This window comes from Amphiprion ocellaris, chromosome 17 (genome assembly GCF_022539595.1).
Source record: "Amphiprion ocellaris isolate individual 3 ecotype Okinawa chromosome 17, ASM2253959v1, whole genome shotgun sequence".
Classification (NCBI taxonomy): Eukaryota; Metazoa; Chordata; class Actinopteri; family Pomacentridae; genus Amphiprion; species Amphiprion ocellaris.
In genome coordinates, this window is record NC_072782.1 from 4291317 (window position 1) to 4306985 (window position 15669).

General features: G+C 39.5%; 1 long non-coding RNA gene across 1 annotated transcript in view; it reads right to left on the reverse strand.

Annotated features, from left to right (window-relative positions):
- The window catches only part of LOC111567929 (uncharacterized), a 186626-nt gene extending 171186 nt beyond the window's left edge, over positions 1 to 15440 (reverse strand). The window contains exon 1 of the long non-coding RNA XR_002746095.2: positions 15283 to 15440. This is a non-coding gene — a long non-coding RNA (uncharacterized LOC111567929). The remainder of the gene's footprint in view (positions 1 to 15282) is intronic.
- Between the last annotated feature and the right edge of the window lie 229 nt (positions 15441 to 15669).

Sequence of the window (15669 nt, forward strand, 5' to 3'; positions counted from 1 at the left end):
TTCTGATTGTTCTAGAGTAGGGGGTCCAACTGTTTTCCATATAAAAACTTTTAATACTCTGGTGGTTTCGTGGCCCTGCTGGCTCTCTGGGTACATCTCAGCAGAGGTAACTTCTAGCCACTCTTCTTTAGACAACTGACAGGAAAAAGAATAAAGATGAAAACTATATGCAAAGCTGAGTGATATATGAGTGCCTCATATGTGCTGCAGTACACAATGATCAGACACGACATTAAACCACCTTACTTATGTTGTGTTGGTCCCTTTAAGCAGTCGAAACAGCTGTGACCTGTTCTGGCATGTGCAAGACCTCTAAAGGTGTCCTGTGAGAGGATGTCCTGAAAGTTGAGGATTAAATTAGTTTTTCCAAACCATCCCACAGATTGAGATTAATATCTCAGGAATTTGGAGACCAAACCAACATCGTCAACTCTTCTCAAACCATTCCTTAACAATTTTGTAGTGTTAAAGGGAGCACTACCATGCTAAAAGAGTCTACTGCCTGCAGGGAATTCTCTCTACAACAGCGTTTAGGCAGGTGGTGTGTTTAAAAGCAACTGCTCCAGAATGCCAGGACCCCAGGTTTCCCAGAAGAGTATTGCCCTCCACTGCCTCCAACAGCTTGCCCTCTTCACATATTGCACCCTGCTGCCATCTCTTCCCCAGGCAAAAGACTTACATGCACCAAGCCTTTCACATAATGTAAAAAAATGTGATTCATTAGACCTTTTTCCTTTGCTCCCTGGTCCATTTCTGACACTCGCATGCCCATTGTAGGGGGCACTATGTGCAGAAAGCTGTTCGATGCCTGTCTATGATAGCCAGCTTTAAAGCATTCAGCACTTTGTCCTGCAGTAGCTCTTCTGTCAGACCAGGCCACACCAGCCAACCTTCATTCCCCATAAACACTGGGCCCCCGTCACCCTGTCTCCAGTTCACTGCTTCTCCTTCCTTGGACAATTGCTGGTAGTTACTAATCAGTGCACACCAGACAGACTGTTCTGGAGACGCTCTGATCCTGTCATCAAACCATTACAATTTGGCTCTGTCACTGAGATCCCTCAACTTGCTCAATTTTCCTGCTTCCAACTCATCAGCCTCAAGAATTGACTGTTCATTTACTGTATAATATATCCCGCCCCCTGACAAATGCCACTGTACTGAGATGATCAATGTTGTTCACATCACCTGTCATTTGTGTGTCTGATGAGTGTATACATAAACACAGGAGTTATACTGAGGTGAACGGTTGTCAGTTTCATTACCACACAACTAAGCAACAGCATTGTGATAGTTGTCCTCAGCTGACACACAAGTGATACCTCTGTTTGTAGTTTAGTCTTTTGCTCCACACTTCTTGTCAAAAAGCAAAGAAGTAGGTTTTTTCTTAGTCATACACTTTCAACTCAAGGGTATTTGCAGTACATCTCTTGGAGAATTGGTAGCCTGTTGCAGTGCTGCAAAGTACTGGCAATACTTAAACCGGTGAGTGACACCTGACCCACTGAATCCCTCGTTCAAAAAAAGCCAATCTATTATGCAGACTGTGATGAAAGCTCTCCAACTGAAGCAAAAAAGGAAAGTGGAATTCGGTCTTTATTAATTAATAAATAACCAAGGGAAGTTCAAGTTCATTTTCACAGTGGACCATCAAGGTTATTTCCCCATTCTGACAATAATAGAAAAAAATGACAGTGATGAAAGAAAAAGTTCAAAATTCAAGCATGTCTATGTAAATGGTTTAAAAATGAGGAGGACAAAGTTCACTGCAGTAGGCTTATGTATACCAAAGTATAGAGACATTGTCACATTCACTGCAGAAAAATGTATTAGCTTCAATAATTGCTGCATCCCAATTTATAGTTCCTCTGCCCTGCTAATGTCAAGTTCAAGTCATGTGTTTAGTGATAGGATGGAATCTTAAATTGCCCCCAGGGGACAAATGCATGTTTGTTTTGTTTTTTTATTTAACTGATTCTCCCAGGTTCCTCACATTCGAACTGGAGGCCAAGGCAGCAACTAACTGGCTAAATAGTGTGTTTCTGGGTGTTAATGACCACATGCAATAACTTCAGCTTTGTCTGAATTTAAATGGAGAAAATTTATCCAGGCCTTTACGTCCTTCAGACGTGCCTGAAGTTTGAACCGATTGGTTTCATTTGGCTTTATAGATAAATATAGCTGGGTGTCTTCTGCATAATAATGGATAATTTATGCAGTGTTTTCTAACAATATTGCCTAAGGAGAACATATACAATGTAAACAGTATTGGTCTCAACACAGAACCCTGTGGAACTCCATAACTAACTCTGGTGTGAGTGGAAGAATCATCATTAATATGAACAACCAGTTTAGTGCAGCTCATTTAATCCCAATACACATTGTAGTTTCTGTAATAAGATGTTATGACCTGATGTCACTACTGTCAGTGAGGGGGGAGCTGTCCAAGGTACCAACTCCTACTGTATCAGGAATGGCTACCACATGTGAAAATCTCCAGACAGTGATTTATACGATTTCATGAGTTTGAAGGATAAACTCTGTCCCAATATCTTCTGATTCTTCCTCTGAGTCAAGCTCCCTAATCCAACTTAACTTAAAACCATGTAAACTGTGCTCAAGATTGATGCTCTCATACAATTAAGCAGCTCCATCCACCCTGAGACAGACTGAGAATATTAGACATAACATATAAAGCACATACTTGGTCTCCGTGGATCAAACATGATGGACAAAACTAGCTGTTCAAGTGAAACCAATGTGAAATCCAGATTTCTGACATGAAATCCACCTCAACTTTTGAAAATCTGCATCCAGTGTACAATCAACTTGGCTCAATTATCACAAAGATACGACAAATTAGAAGGAATCTGTGCAGTGTAGAAACATTGCAAAGATTTGAAGAGGAGCCGCAATTAAAAACTACTATTTTCTCTGCATTTAAGTGTTTCATCTGGATATGTGAACATCCTATTTATAGCCAGAGAAAAGGCCAACTTTGCAAACTGAAACAAGCAGAGCAATTACAACCAGTGTTGCCAGATCTCACGATAGAAATCATCAACCAGCTCTATGGAAACAAGCCCAAAAGAAGCACAACAGCTGAACTGCCACATTGTGTAGATGAGAAGCCTCTTGATAACAGTATAAATATATACACTTATTTTTGTTTGCAGTAAATTGACATTAAACACAGTCAACATAAAAACTTTGACCACTTTAAATATTATAAATAATATTTAAATTGAGCCAAAGAAGGATGATCTAAAAGCTCAATTTAGATTGGTTTGTTAATTTTAGTTTTTAGTCTTTTATGATATCAGAAATCATATTCACCACTGTCTACTGTTCACAGGAGAATTAATACTCTGCTATTTATGGTAGAAACTGTAAATATACATACACTACATGTCGGTGCATGGCATTTGAAAACCATATTAACGAAAGAAGCCTAATCTGGAAATAGATTCTAATTTACTAGGCTATAAATGAACAATAGACACTTTCATTTTCTTAGTTGTATACTTTATAAAACCGTCTTTAGCTGTGCAGCAAAAAAAAAGTACAAAAAGCACAAATGAACCCTATTTTACATACAATATAAGCCTGCAGGCATCTTGCAGCTTGTAGATCAGTTGCTTTTGTTGTTGGCGTTTTAAATAATGTCTATAAACTAATTAAAACAATTAATTCATTCGATTTTCCATCCAGATTTGCACCTACTTACACGTTCGTCTAACTTTCTTTTTATGCGCCATCTTATTTGTCCAGTTCTGCCCTTTATAGCCAAAGGAGAAGTTTTTCAAAGTAGTGGAGAATGAGCTTCGACTGGCAAGAAAACATTGTGTTGCTGCTGTGTCACTGATGTCTATCTGGCAACAAAACCACTGCCAAAGTGTCTCTTTCCATGGACAAAACAAAGACAAGCCAATGATGGAAAAAGACTATGAGCTGACAGATAAATACACGGTTGTGCCAACTGGTAAGAAGCCAATGTTTTCACCAAGCGACATTTTCTTTTTCCAAAGAAAAGGAATAAAATTACAACTAAAGAAGACTTCCAGCAAAGCTCAATATTCCTCTGGAAAGACATGAGTGAAGTAATTCCCCACAAGGCTGTTTAATTTTTCAACAAAATAAAAAAAAGGACATGGAGCAGAAAAAATCCATACGTGATATGAGTTAGGAAAGACTGATATGATAAAATAAACAATAATGAACTCAACACTGCTACTGCTGTGTTGCAGTAGGAACCTTCACAAGTTAAAAGCAATCTGAGTGCAATTATTTACCATTTGATTTACTTAATCACACGGTTTTGTATAGTTGAATAGGTTTTAACTGCATGGAACCACTGATATCCAGTCTTATTTACATGTTCATTTTAGGCCCTGCACATCAGCACTATCAGTCTAATTGGACCTGTGCTCTGCTTCAAATGAACTGTGGAAGGAACTAGAAGAATCCACTAAACTCATGCATTAATTGTGTGCACACAGATTTGTGACAATTAAAAAGTGTCCTAGACCTGAGGTTTTCAAATGTGGAAGTGAACCTTTAATGAGTTTAGTATGCTCAGTAAGCAAAAGTGAAAAAATAAACAGGTTAGTTATCACATTAATCATCAAAAGAAGGTCACATATAAAGGCTCTAATACTGTTTGCCTGAAATACATGTAGTGTTTGTGACTTGCACCATTGTCTCAGTGTGTAGGTGACATTCTGCTGCTGGATGAATCACCGACATACCCCTGAACTTGATGAGTCATGTCAGTCTTCTTCCATCCTTTTTCCAACCTACACATTATCATGCAGGTGGTTTTAATGTCATAGCAGATGGACGTATTGTTTTTTTTTCCCTCAATTTCTCAGTCAGAAACAAATAAATACATTGGGACCGATTTTTTAAATGTATTTTGCACAGTATGAAACTATATCAAACTGCAGTGTTTTGGCTCTTTTGTTAACCATCTATTGAGCAAAAGACATAAACATCATGCTATGGGCATCCATTAAGTTATGTCTGAGGAGAAGCCCACAGTCTCAGATGCAGAAAACTGCTGCCACACGTGAGACAATGCACAGAAAAACCAACCAGCATTTGGTGCATGAAAAGTTGATGAAGAGCAACTGACATCTACAATCCTGCAATTAATTTAGACTATTATTTACAATGGAAGACGTCTAATTATGATGTTCCCTAGCATACGTTTCTCAGTCCATTACCTTTAAACATAAATATACCTTCTGATTTAGATGATCGGGGCTATTTGTCATGGCTCAAGCACTCAATATGGTGGCCTCCCAATGTATAACATCTTCTCCTGATTTTCTAAGACAGACTTTGGGGTGAATCATCTTGATGATCCAGGAGAGGTGGATGGTGCACTGAAGCCAGATGCATGGAAAATAAATTAACCACCCTTGATACATGTATACATTTCATTTGGTTTAAAAGGGGTATGTAGCCTAAATCAAAATCTGCATATGTATTGCTAATAGAAGAAGCATAATTCAAGATTTTTCAATTTGTTTAGTGTGCAGCTCAATTTAATTGAATCACTTTTAAAGAAGCTTAATGTGGTTAATCAGATTGTCCTGGTTGATCCTGAGGTATGTTGCTTGATGCTGACAGGAGCTCTTACCGGACTGTGGTCGATCACAGTCCGGTGGAACATCAATCTGTACCCCCAGCAGAGAAATCTCTCCAGTGATGGCTCCCATGCCCTTCACCATTTCTGTTGTTTTGACAGTTAATACGCCAGGCAGTATTTGACAGTCATTTTTTTTGCAGCTACTTTCAGGGGGGGAAAAAAACAACTACTTTTTCTTTATTTCACTAAGAGTTCTTTCTTCTGCTCACAAAAAATCAAATGCATTGGTGATCTCTTGCCATGCTTGGAGCTTTTCTGTGCCAATGACCCTGCAGTTCATATTTGAAATTAAGTTTATTTTTTCCTGAGCAAAACTTCATTAACTGAAGTTTCTGTCTCTGCAACAGAAAAGTTTTTTTTTCCTTATTGTTGTCCTTAGATGGCATTTGTCTTTCATTTCCCCCTCATTCTTCTTTTGTCTAAACTCACTGTTACCTGTGAACTACCTGCAGTGGCTTATTGGTTTGTGTTTTGCACATGGCACTGAAGTCTGCTGCCCCTCTGTAGGTTTATTGGAGTGTTTCCTTCTGCTAATTGCAAATTGTCTGGTATGCACATCCAATTTAACATCAAACGCAATTCATCAAAAATACTCAGGTGGATAAGAACAGACTTGGTTGTCGGCACACGTTTCATGAATCCCACGTAGGATTTGCTTATTTTAATTTACAGCTTTGTGAGAGAATAAATATAAGAGAGAATTAAGAAAACACCCATGCATGAGGCCAATTGCACCAATTGGAAAGCAGAGTGAGGCCCATACCAATCAAAAGCAGAGACCATACATGCCCACACACGCCTGAGAAGGGCTGCGGTAATTGAAAGCAACTGTGTGGGTGTGCCGATGGGGTGTTGGGATTTGAATAAGTGTTGGATGTATAAAACATTATGTTTACAATATGTCATATGCGGGTTAAACTTGCAGAAAAGTCATATTTCTTCCTTAGCGCTTTGTACTACTACATAGATGTACTTAGAAAAAGCATTTAAAGCCATGACACTGAAGCAGCTAAGGCAAAAAACGTGGTACATAGTGTTAAGGTGACAAAGGAATGTCTCTGCAACAATCTACATATTTGACCAAAATGAGCCCACGGTGACCAAAACTGAAAATACAATCAAGTAACTTAACCAGTTTCAGTGAAATAAAACCAATTGGCTTGATTGATCTGATAACTTTTTTTTGTTCAAAGCCCTCAGGAATAATAAAGTTTACCTTGATCCTTGACCCCACCTGGGATAGATCCTGTGCTGTTCAACACTTCACAAGAGTCACGAGTCATTTTTAGAACAGTTATAACACTAGTTCATTGTTGTTCTTTATGCCATTCTGTGTGTCCATATTGCATTCTTCCTCTGGCAGAGAAGTGCTGGCAGGGCACTGTGGAGAGCTTTATCACAGAATGAAATTGAAATGAAGTGCATGGGCTTTGTTTCTATGACAACAAAATCTTAAAAACCTTCTCCAGGTGTTGACTTAACCCCTGAAAACTCATCTCTGTGTGTCAAAGTTGCAAATTTAGAAGTTCTTGTGATAAAAATAATCCCTTCCAGTCTTAAATGTCTTCGACTTAACTCTACACTGTTGCTTCTTGTAGAATATACAGATCTATGAAGAAACTTGATCTTTAGCTGTGATCAAACACTGTAAAGCTACTCTATGTTGGCTAGGTGTAATATTGAAGTAACAGATTCTGAGGAAGAATAATGATACTGAAATTTCTGCCCTGCAAGTGAACAGGATTGGTTAAATCTGGTAAATCTTTGTTTTTGTCATGGAAACACTACAGTTTCTGGGGCTGGCGTTTATCCCAGCTGACTCAGTGTGAAGGCAGGGTACATCCTGGACAGGTCATGAGGCCAACCAGGTACACACATTCACACCTACAACCAATTTAGAACCACCAGTTAACCCAACATGCATGTCTTTGGACTACTGGCAGCTGCAGAAATCTAGTAATAAAGGACATGTAACCTCCACACAGACAGACCCCCGGCCAGGCCGAGCCGTCTGGTCACCGCTGTAACTTAGATTTCCATCACCACCCGTTGTGACAAATTTCATCTGACATATCATACAGCTCAGGAGTTTCTCCTCCACTTGCTTAGTTACCAGGGAGATGGGTCCTGCCTATATAATTGGTTGCAACAGTGATGACAGCAGCTCCATTCTAAAAGCATCAGATTTTCAACTAGAAGCAGTTGGAGGAGCGACACAAAAAAGGCGGATCACTGAATATAGACATGCAGCTGCATACACAGGAAATAACTGCAAAAGGATGCTACCATTCAAATGAAAAAAATAATAAATGAAATGCTGCACACCTTTTGGCTGGATATATCTGATCCAGGAAATAAAGAAAATGCAGTTAAATGAGAACCAGCAGAAGGAGCTTGTTGATGAGGTGATTGTAAGACCACACACACACACACACACACACACACACAATGAGTCATTCAGCTCAACAGATTCACAATTTTTGAGTTTCATGTACCTTTTTTTTTTTCATGTACCTTTTCTAAAAGCTAGACAGTCAAACTGAATGTAAATGTGTACATGTCTGTGCTTGAAATACAAAAATTCTCCATCTCATATGTACTGGTTCACTTTTGTAGTTTACAGAAGTACTTTAACCACAGCACCACTTCTAAGAGGCTTTATTTTCATTAACAAATCTCTTGTGAACACTTTTCCTCTCAAGGTACCACAGAGTTCCCACAGCACAACCTGTGGAGACTCTGGTCTAGTACAGTAATATAGTCCCAGGAGTGAAAATTTATGGTGCAACATGTTGACAGAAAAATGCAGAAATTATGCAGAGGGTCACAGATAATGTCATATAGATCAGTCCATATTAGTTAAATATTGCCTTCAAACTCACATCATATGCATAATATGTTTCTAGGATTCCACTAAGATGATTATTCATCTATGAAAGGGATTCAGTGCTTCTGAGTCTCTTCACACTGCAACCATAAACACACAAGACAAGTAGTTTCCAGATGCTTGTGTCCTTTCATACAAACAAACACTCACACCCATTCAGACAGACTGAAAACACTGTGTGTAGTATGTAAAGCACGCATTTACTTTATGAGCATTTGGCTGGCATTTTGGTCCCCACAGAACAAACGTGGACCAAACTAGCCGCTGCCACTTTCAAGTGAAACCACAGCGTGAAATGCACACTGCCACTGGTGTGACATGAAACCCACCTCATCCATTGAAAATCAGCATCCAGCGTACATTCAGCTCGGCTCAATTATCACAAAGATACGGCGAATTAGGAGGAATCCATGCAGGGAAACACTGTAAAGATTTGAAGAGGAGCCGCAATTAAAACCTGGCATTTTGTCTGTCCTCAACTGTTTGATCTCGATGTGTGAACCTCCTCTTTTTCAGCAAGAGAGGAAAAAAAAACAACAATGTAGCCCACTGAAACAGGCAGAGCAGTTTCACGACTAAAGTCAGCATGATTTCTGACACTCATCACAAAGACAAGCTGCTCCCACTTGTCATGTTTCATTATGAATCCCAGAGGATTAAAGAACATACCGACACATCAAGTAAGCCTGTTAACTTCCAGACTCTTTTACAGGAAAAGGCTTGTATACCCTGGATACCATTTAGATGTCTGGAAAAAAAGGTCTACAGCAGAATAAAACACTTCTAAAGTTTAAAAAAAAAAAAAAAAAGTATTCTCTGCAAGCATAAAGATTTAGTTGTAAATATTGAAATATATTAGGAGTTTCATTTAAGTCATACATCAGAAGTTTCTCAATGATTTTAAGTTTCAAAACATTTCAGTGGTTAATTTTTAACCAAGTCAATCAGCAAAACAAACAAGCTCTCCATGATTAGGAGATAGAAGCAGATACAGAAAGAACAAAATGAGTGACAGAAATGACTTTACGTATAATACCTTCATGAACATTCATGTACTTCCAATCAAAAACACAATTACAAGCACTTAAACTGCCTGTTTACTTCTTACATCTATATTTTAACTGAGAATATCTCTTGAACAGGCTAAAGGTCCAGAACAAGATGTGTGTTCAAGTTTAAAAATTACACAGGAAGAGAACTTTTGACTTGTGATGGTTGCTTCCTTATGCAAATATGGTTTAAATGAAGAGATTTTTTGGCTGCTAATACACACACAACATTAAAACCACCTGCTTAATACTGGACACTGGGTTTTTAAGGGTGTCTTGTGGTGTCATGCAGGGTGGGGCAACCCCATGACACCACACAGACAAACAACAGACGAACAAACAGTCACACTCACATTCACACACCACAATTTAGAGTTACCAGTTAACCTCAGCATGATTTTGGACTGTGGGAGGAAACCAGAAAACCCAGAGAAAACCCACACATGCACAGGGAGAACATGCAAACTCCATGCAGAAAGATCCTGGGAAGGCGGGGACAAACCGGGGATCTTCTAGCTGCAAGGCCACAGTGTTAACCACCAAGCTACTGTGCAGCCCTGGTGCAAACATACGCAAGTTAATTTATTTTGACTTAAATGTATGTTGAAAATAATAATAAAATTGACTTCAACCTCTGAAATGCGGACTTTATACCGTACAAAACTGTGAAGTGATGCCCTTTATTTCTGAGATATCCAAACTGAATATTTACTGCGCTAACAACTCTCTCACTGTGAACTATATAATGACCAAAAAGCAACACCATCACTCTACAGTATGAGCATCATCCGTCTCCAAAACTGTAATATATTAGATATTATTTCTATCTAAATATTTCTACATTTAGATTTATTCAGAACTTCTTTGCAGCTACAGTGTCCCAAATATGTTTTGGAATAACTTTTCTTGTGACAGACTGCTAATGCTACCATCACTTTGGCTCCTGTTTGACTGAGCAGCTGAGTAGCAGACATCTGAGTACTTCGCTCCCATTCTCATCCCTTTCTATTTTTACACTGCACCTAACTAGCTCTCAAATGAGACTTGTGACATATCAGACACATTACTGACTTCCAAATTCTCACCAGACCATCTCTGTAGAGTTGTGCGAGAGACTAAGAGGTAGAACAAGAGGTCAGGGATTCAACCAGCGGCGGAAGGGCAACTGAGAGACGAGGTACAAGGAAAAACCAAAAGAGCAAATTAGTGTGACAACTTCATCCTCCGCAGCCAAATAAACATGAAACAATGAGGAATCAAAGAAATTATTTAAGCACAATTTAGCCACTACACAAGCCTAAGGCAAGAATTACAAACAACTTTGTAGCATTAGGGATGCAGACTCATGAATAGATGATCCTCAGATCTCCAATTTGACATCAAAGAGATACACACTGAGCCCACCATCAAAGTCCCTCCATCTCTGACAGTGAGTTGTCACTGCAAAGGTAATAACTTTCTATTTCTCTCTCGACCTCTCTGCCTCTCCTCCCCCATCTCTCTCCCTCTCTGTCTCTTTCATTTCATTTTTCATGCAACACAATGTAATTACTTCTCTCTGCCAATGAATCCAGTGTAACAGCATTTGATACTGACACACCCAGCCCACAGACGGCCTGTGGGAGTCAAGACATCAGACGGCTATGGAAGTCAGCCACCTGCTGGGTGCGCTCCCACACGTCACCACTTGATCAGCAAAACCAATCCTGCGCGATTGCGGTGATGCTGACAATCAAAGTCCCACGCCTACGAAATGACACGTCTTCTTCAGGATCTAAAAGCTGTCGTGGACAACACAGCCGTCAGTTCTGGAGACAAGTGCACTGATGCAGATACTGCCAGATGGAAGCCTGAGGTGAACATGTGGGCTTTTTGAATAAACTCTTCAACAGATTTTTTATTTCTTTTTTTGCAGGGGGTGTTGTGTGTTTTACCAGTGCTACTGAGTTACACAGCTTTGTTAAAAACAAACTGTTGCTCCAAGTTCCATTTTTAGACTTCTTTTTGTGTGTTATCAGCTGATGCAGGTGTATTTATTTTTTTCAGTAAGCATGTAAAGGTAATGTGAGTAACATTTGCACAACATTCCTTTGAATTAGGTCATCATAGGAATATGACTAAGATATGCACTGAGCATGATATTTTACTACTGGAAAAAAAACTTCATTAGTGTTTTGTAATTAAATTGTTTGATTTGATGGTGATGATCTTTCTGAATTACCTTTAAAGTGATCATTTTTGATACTGGATCCAATATCTTCATTGTCTTTTGGTTAATTTTAACGCAATGATGTAGGTGGCAGTGTTGAAGGAATGAGATTGTCTTCTGATTGTACACAAATCTCTGGATCTGGAGCTAAAAGTCTCTGAGCTGCAGCCGCTGATCTCATCGACCTCCAAAATATTCATTGTTGCGTTGGCATTGCTCGCTCTCCAGCTACTATCTTGCTATCCCCCACCCACCTCACCCCAACCCATCAAGGCAGATGGCCGCCTTCCCTGAGCCTGGTGCTGTCTGAGGCTTTTTTTGTTTGTTTGTTTGTTTGTTGGTTTGTTTCCCCCTCCTCTCCATTTTAGGGGAGTAAAGTCTGTAACTACATTACCATTCAAAAGTTTGGGGTCACTTAGAAATGTCCTTATTTTTGAAAGAAAATCATTTTTTTTTCAATGAAGATAACATTAAATGAATCATAAATCCAGTCTAGACATTGTTAATGTGGTAAATGACTATTGTAGCTGGAAACAGCTGATTTTTAATGGAATATCTCCATAGGGGTACAGAGGAACATTTCCAGCAACCATCACTCCTGTGTTCTAATGCTACATTGTGTTAGCTAATGGTGTTGAAAGGCTAATTGATGATTAGAAAACCCTTGTGCAGTTATGTTAGCACATAAATAAAAGTGTGAGTTTTAAAACATGATGTTGCCTGGGTGACCCCAACATTTTTAACGGTAGTGTATGTTCAGTGCTATGGGATGACACATGTTGTGAATTTGCGCTATATATATAAAATTGAACTCCTTGATAAAATGACAATAAAGAACTCTTGAATCTCATCTGTAATGAGCTAAAAATTACCTCAAATTTATTGTTCAATTATTGCTTGAGCAATAGTGACCCTAAAGTTTGAAACCCATAATAGACAGTTTTGTGTGTGTTGTATATATTCAAATATGTGCATAAGGTTGAAAGTGTCAAAACATTTAGAGAGTGGAGACAAAGTATTCAAGGATTATTGTGTTTAAGACCCATTACACTGCTGCTCACTGTTGCGGATGTTATGTTGCCTTACAGTCTGAGCTCAGCATCCAGACAACATTGTGCTTCCTGCATAAACCATCCTCTTTGAGATCAGGTCGTGGTTGATACATTAAAAGGGTTCACCAAGGCCTGAATATTTAACTGGTTGCAAGGCCCTACAGCGACATGATGTGGTGATTTGCAGCTTCCGTTCTGCTCCATGTAAATGGTTTGACAAAGCATTATAGCTGGACTGTCCTGTCATTGAATGCCTACACAAGACATAACGGTGAGGAATGATTATTTAGCTAGCAATAACAAGCTATGATATATATGTCCAAGAGACAAATGCCTTATCATTTACTGTGCATGCATGTTTTTATAGAGGTACTGTGACACTCAAACTGACTTTTCAGATTCAGAAAACTTTATTTGTCCCCTGGGGGCAATTAAAAAGGCACGTAGAGCAGGCGGTGCAATAATGACCTAAGAAATTGAGTGAAAAACAAAAAGTGAGTAGTGGCTGGCAAACTATATGCTTTGGTGTCATTTCGGCTAGCCAAGCACCTTTCACTTTGTGTGACTTGCCGCCTGTGGTTTACAAAATGAGCAAGCTAGAGGCATGAGTCTGTGAGCCGGAGCATAGAGATTCCTGGTTTGCACAAAACTGGTGGAGTGATTTTGTGCCACAATTGGAAAAGATGAATCTTTTTGCAAGAAATTGTGGAAAAAACTGCCATTGCCAGTGTATTTCTTTTTCTATTGCTATTCCAGCCATGTAAGTCCAGCAGCATGTATTTTTTCAACAACAATCATTTAGGACAACATTGCAGCAAGTCGTTGCCATCACAATTTACATGCAAAATCACCAATGCGTCAAACATAACAGCGGCTTTACAGTGTGTTCCTTTATGTTAGAATAAGTAACTTGAGAAATTCAGGGTACTGCCTTACAAGCTTTCCTGCATGTCATTCTCTTGCTCTTTTCCCCTGCATTCCCTGTTTATGTCAATGATAAAATGCAAAATGCTAAGAAAAACAGTGCTAAAAAAATACATACATGTCAATCAAACAGTAGTCATCTAGGCACTCTGAAAATGATGCAGAATAAGCTGTCACAGCATCACTTATCTTCAAATCCATTCACTTCCCCTACAGCAAGCTCTTAGCATGACCTCTGCTGATGGCGCTCCACGCCACAGGTGTGGTCTGACACTCGCTGCCTTTGCCCCACGGTGCTGCACTGCCGACTTCAATGCAGGCGAAAAATGAATCAAGACAACTGCTGCTGTAAACAAACTACAGCTGAATTAGTACTATCTAAATAGAATTGCCTGTTCTCTTTGGCCTGGAAAAGACAAGTTTAGCACCACGGCACAATTAACAAAGTGGCCTCCAGCTGAATGTGGCAGAAAGCAAGAGACAGAGATAAAGCATCAGAGAACGAAAGACACAGAGCAGCAGTAAACCTACAAATCAACGTTATGCGTTCATGCCTCCTGGTTAGTGTTGCACAACTAGCTCAAATGCATCGCTAATGCTTCTTTGTGAATAAAAAAAAATTGTCCCTGAGTACTTTCTTTGACTCTGCAGCAAATTACTCATTTCAGTCAAAAAGCTTGTATGGAACAGATGTATTTATCCATTCTATGACCTCCTCACAACCCATGATCTCAGGATAACAATAAACTTTCTCCCCTAACCTGCTGAATTTGTTCCAGAAGTCCCAGTGCTGGAGACCAACCACTGTGCTCACTCACCTGGACACTCAGACCCCGAGGAGAATATACAAGTGTACTCTTGAGATGGAGAAACGTGTGAAAAACATGTTAACATGACAACCCAAGTCCCGCTGAGAGGCACGTTGCAGTTCCCATAAAGCAAATAATACAGGAAGCCAACTTGTGAATGGACCACAGCAACAAAGGAATCATGTTTACAGCTCTGCAGGAAACATAAAAACCCTCTATTCAGTCACATTAAAGATGACAACCAAGGATATATGGAAAAAAACGTATTCAATACACGCTTTCACACACACACACCTCCTACACCTTGAATGCAATATGGATTCACAAATGAAAGCATCACAGCCACATGCTCAACCATTAAGACTACACCATTTTCACAACAGACATTTTGTCTTGTCTTAGCAGGTAAAGAACTGGTGTAACTGGTGACACAAACAATTGTATTCTATTTGGATGAACTAGTTTCATGGTCCTGCTAATTTGTTTCACCTCTGAAAATGCTGCATTCATATTTAGCTTGCAATATCAACACAAAGCCTGCATATGGGTAGCAAAAAAGCAAACACAAGACACTGCCAAACAAGCATACCTAGAACACTGGAGCAATATTGGCCAATACTGGTTCACAAAACACACAAACAACAACTGAGCTGAGCCAACACATCGTCTCAGATACTGTTAATAAGAACAAGAACCTACCTTTGTTGAAGTTAACTGTGACTCCTGGCATCAGAGTCCAGCAGCTCGGTACTAAAGAAGCATTTTTGTTGATTATGACGAACAGATGAGCTTCAGGATCAGGAGGCAACAGCACCAAAACAACAGAAGAACCAGGATGTGAGAGTTCAAATGTTAACTTGCACATTAAGTGGTATGCAACAAGGTAGGCCTTCAAACAAAGCACTGATTGGGAGTTTTATCAGGTGTGGTGGAGGAGGGACTTCCTAGTTGCTGTGAGCCAATAGCTGTGCTCATTGAAGGAAGGCGTGTCCAGGTGTGTCTCCACTCTGCTCAGGAAACACTGCTGAGTTATTCTTCAGGGAGATGAGTTCAACACACCTCAGGTATCCTTTCGTTATCTGGCTT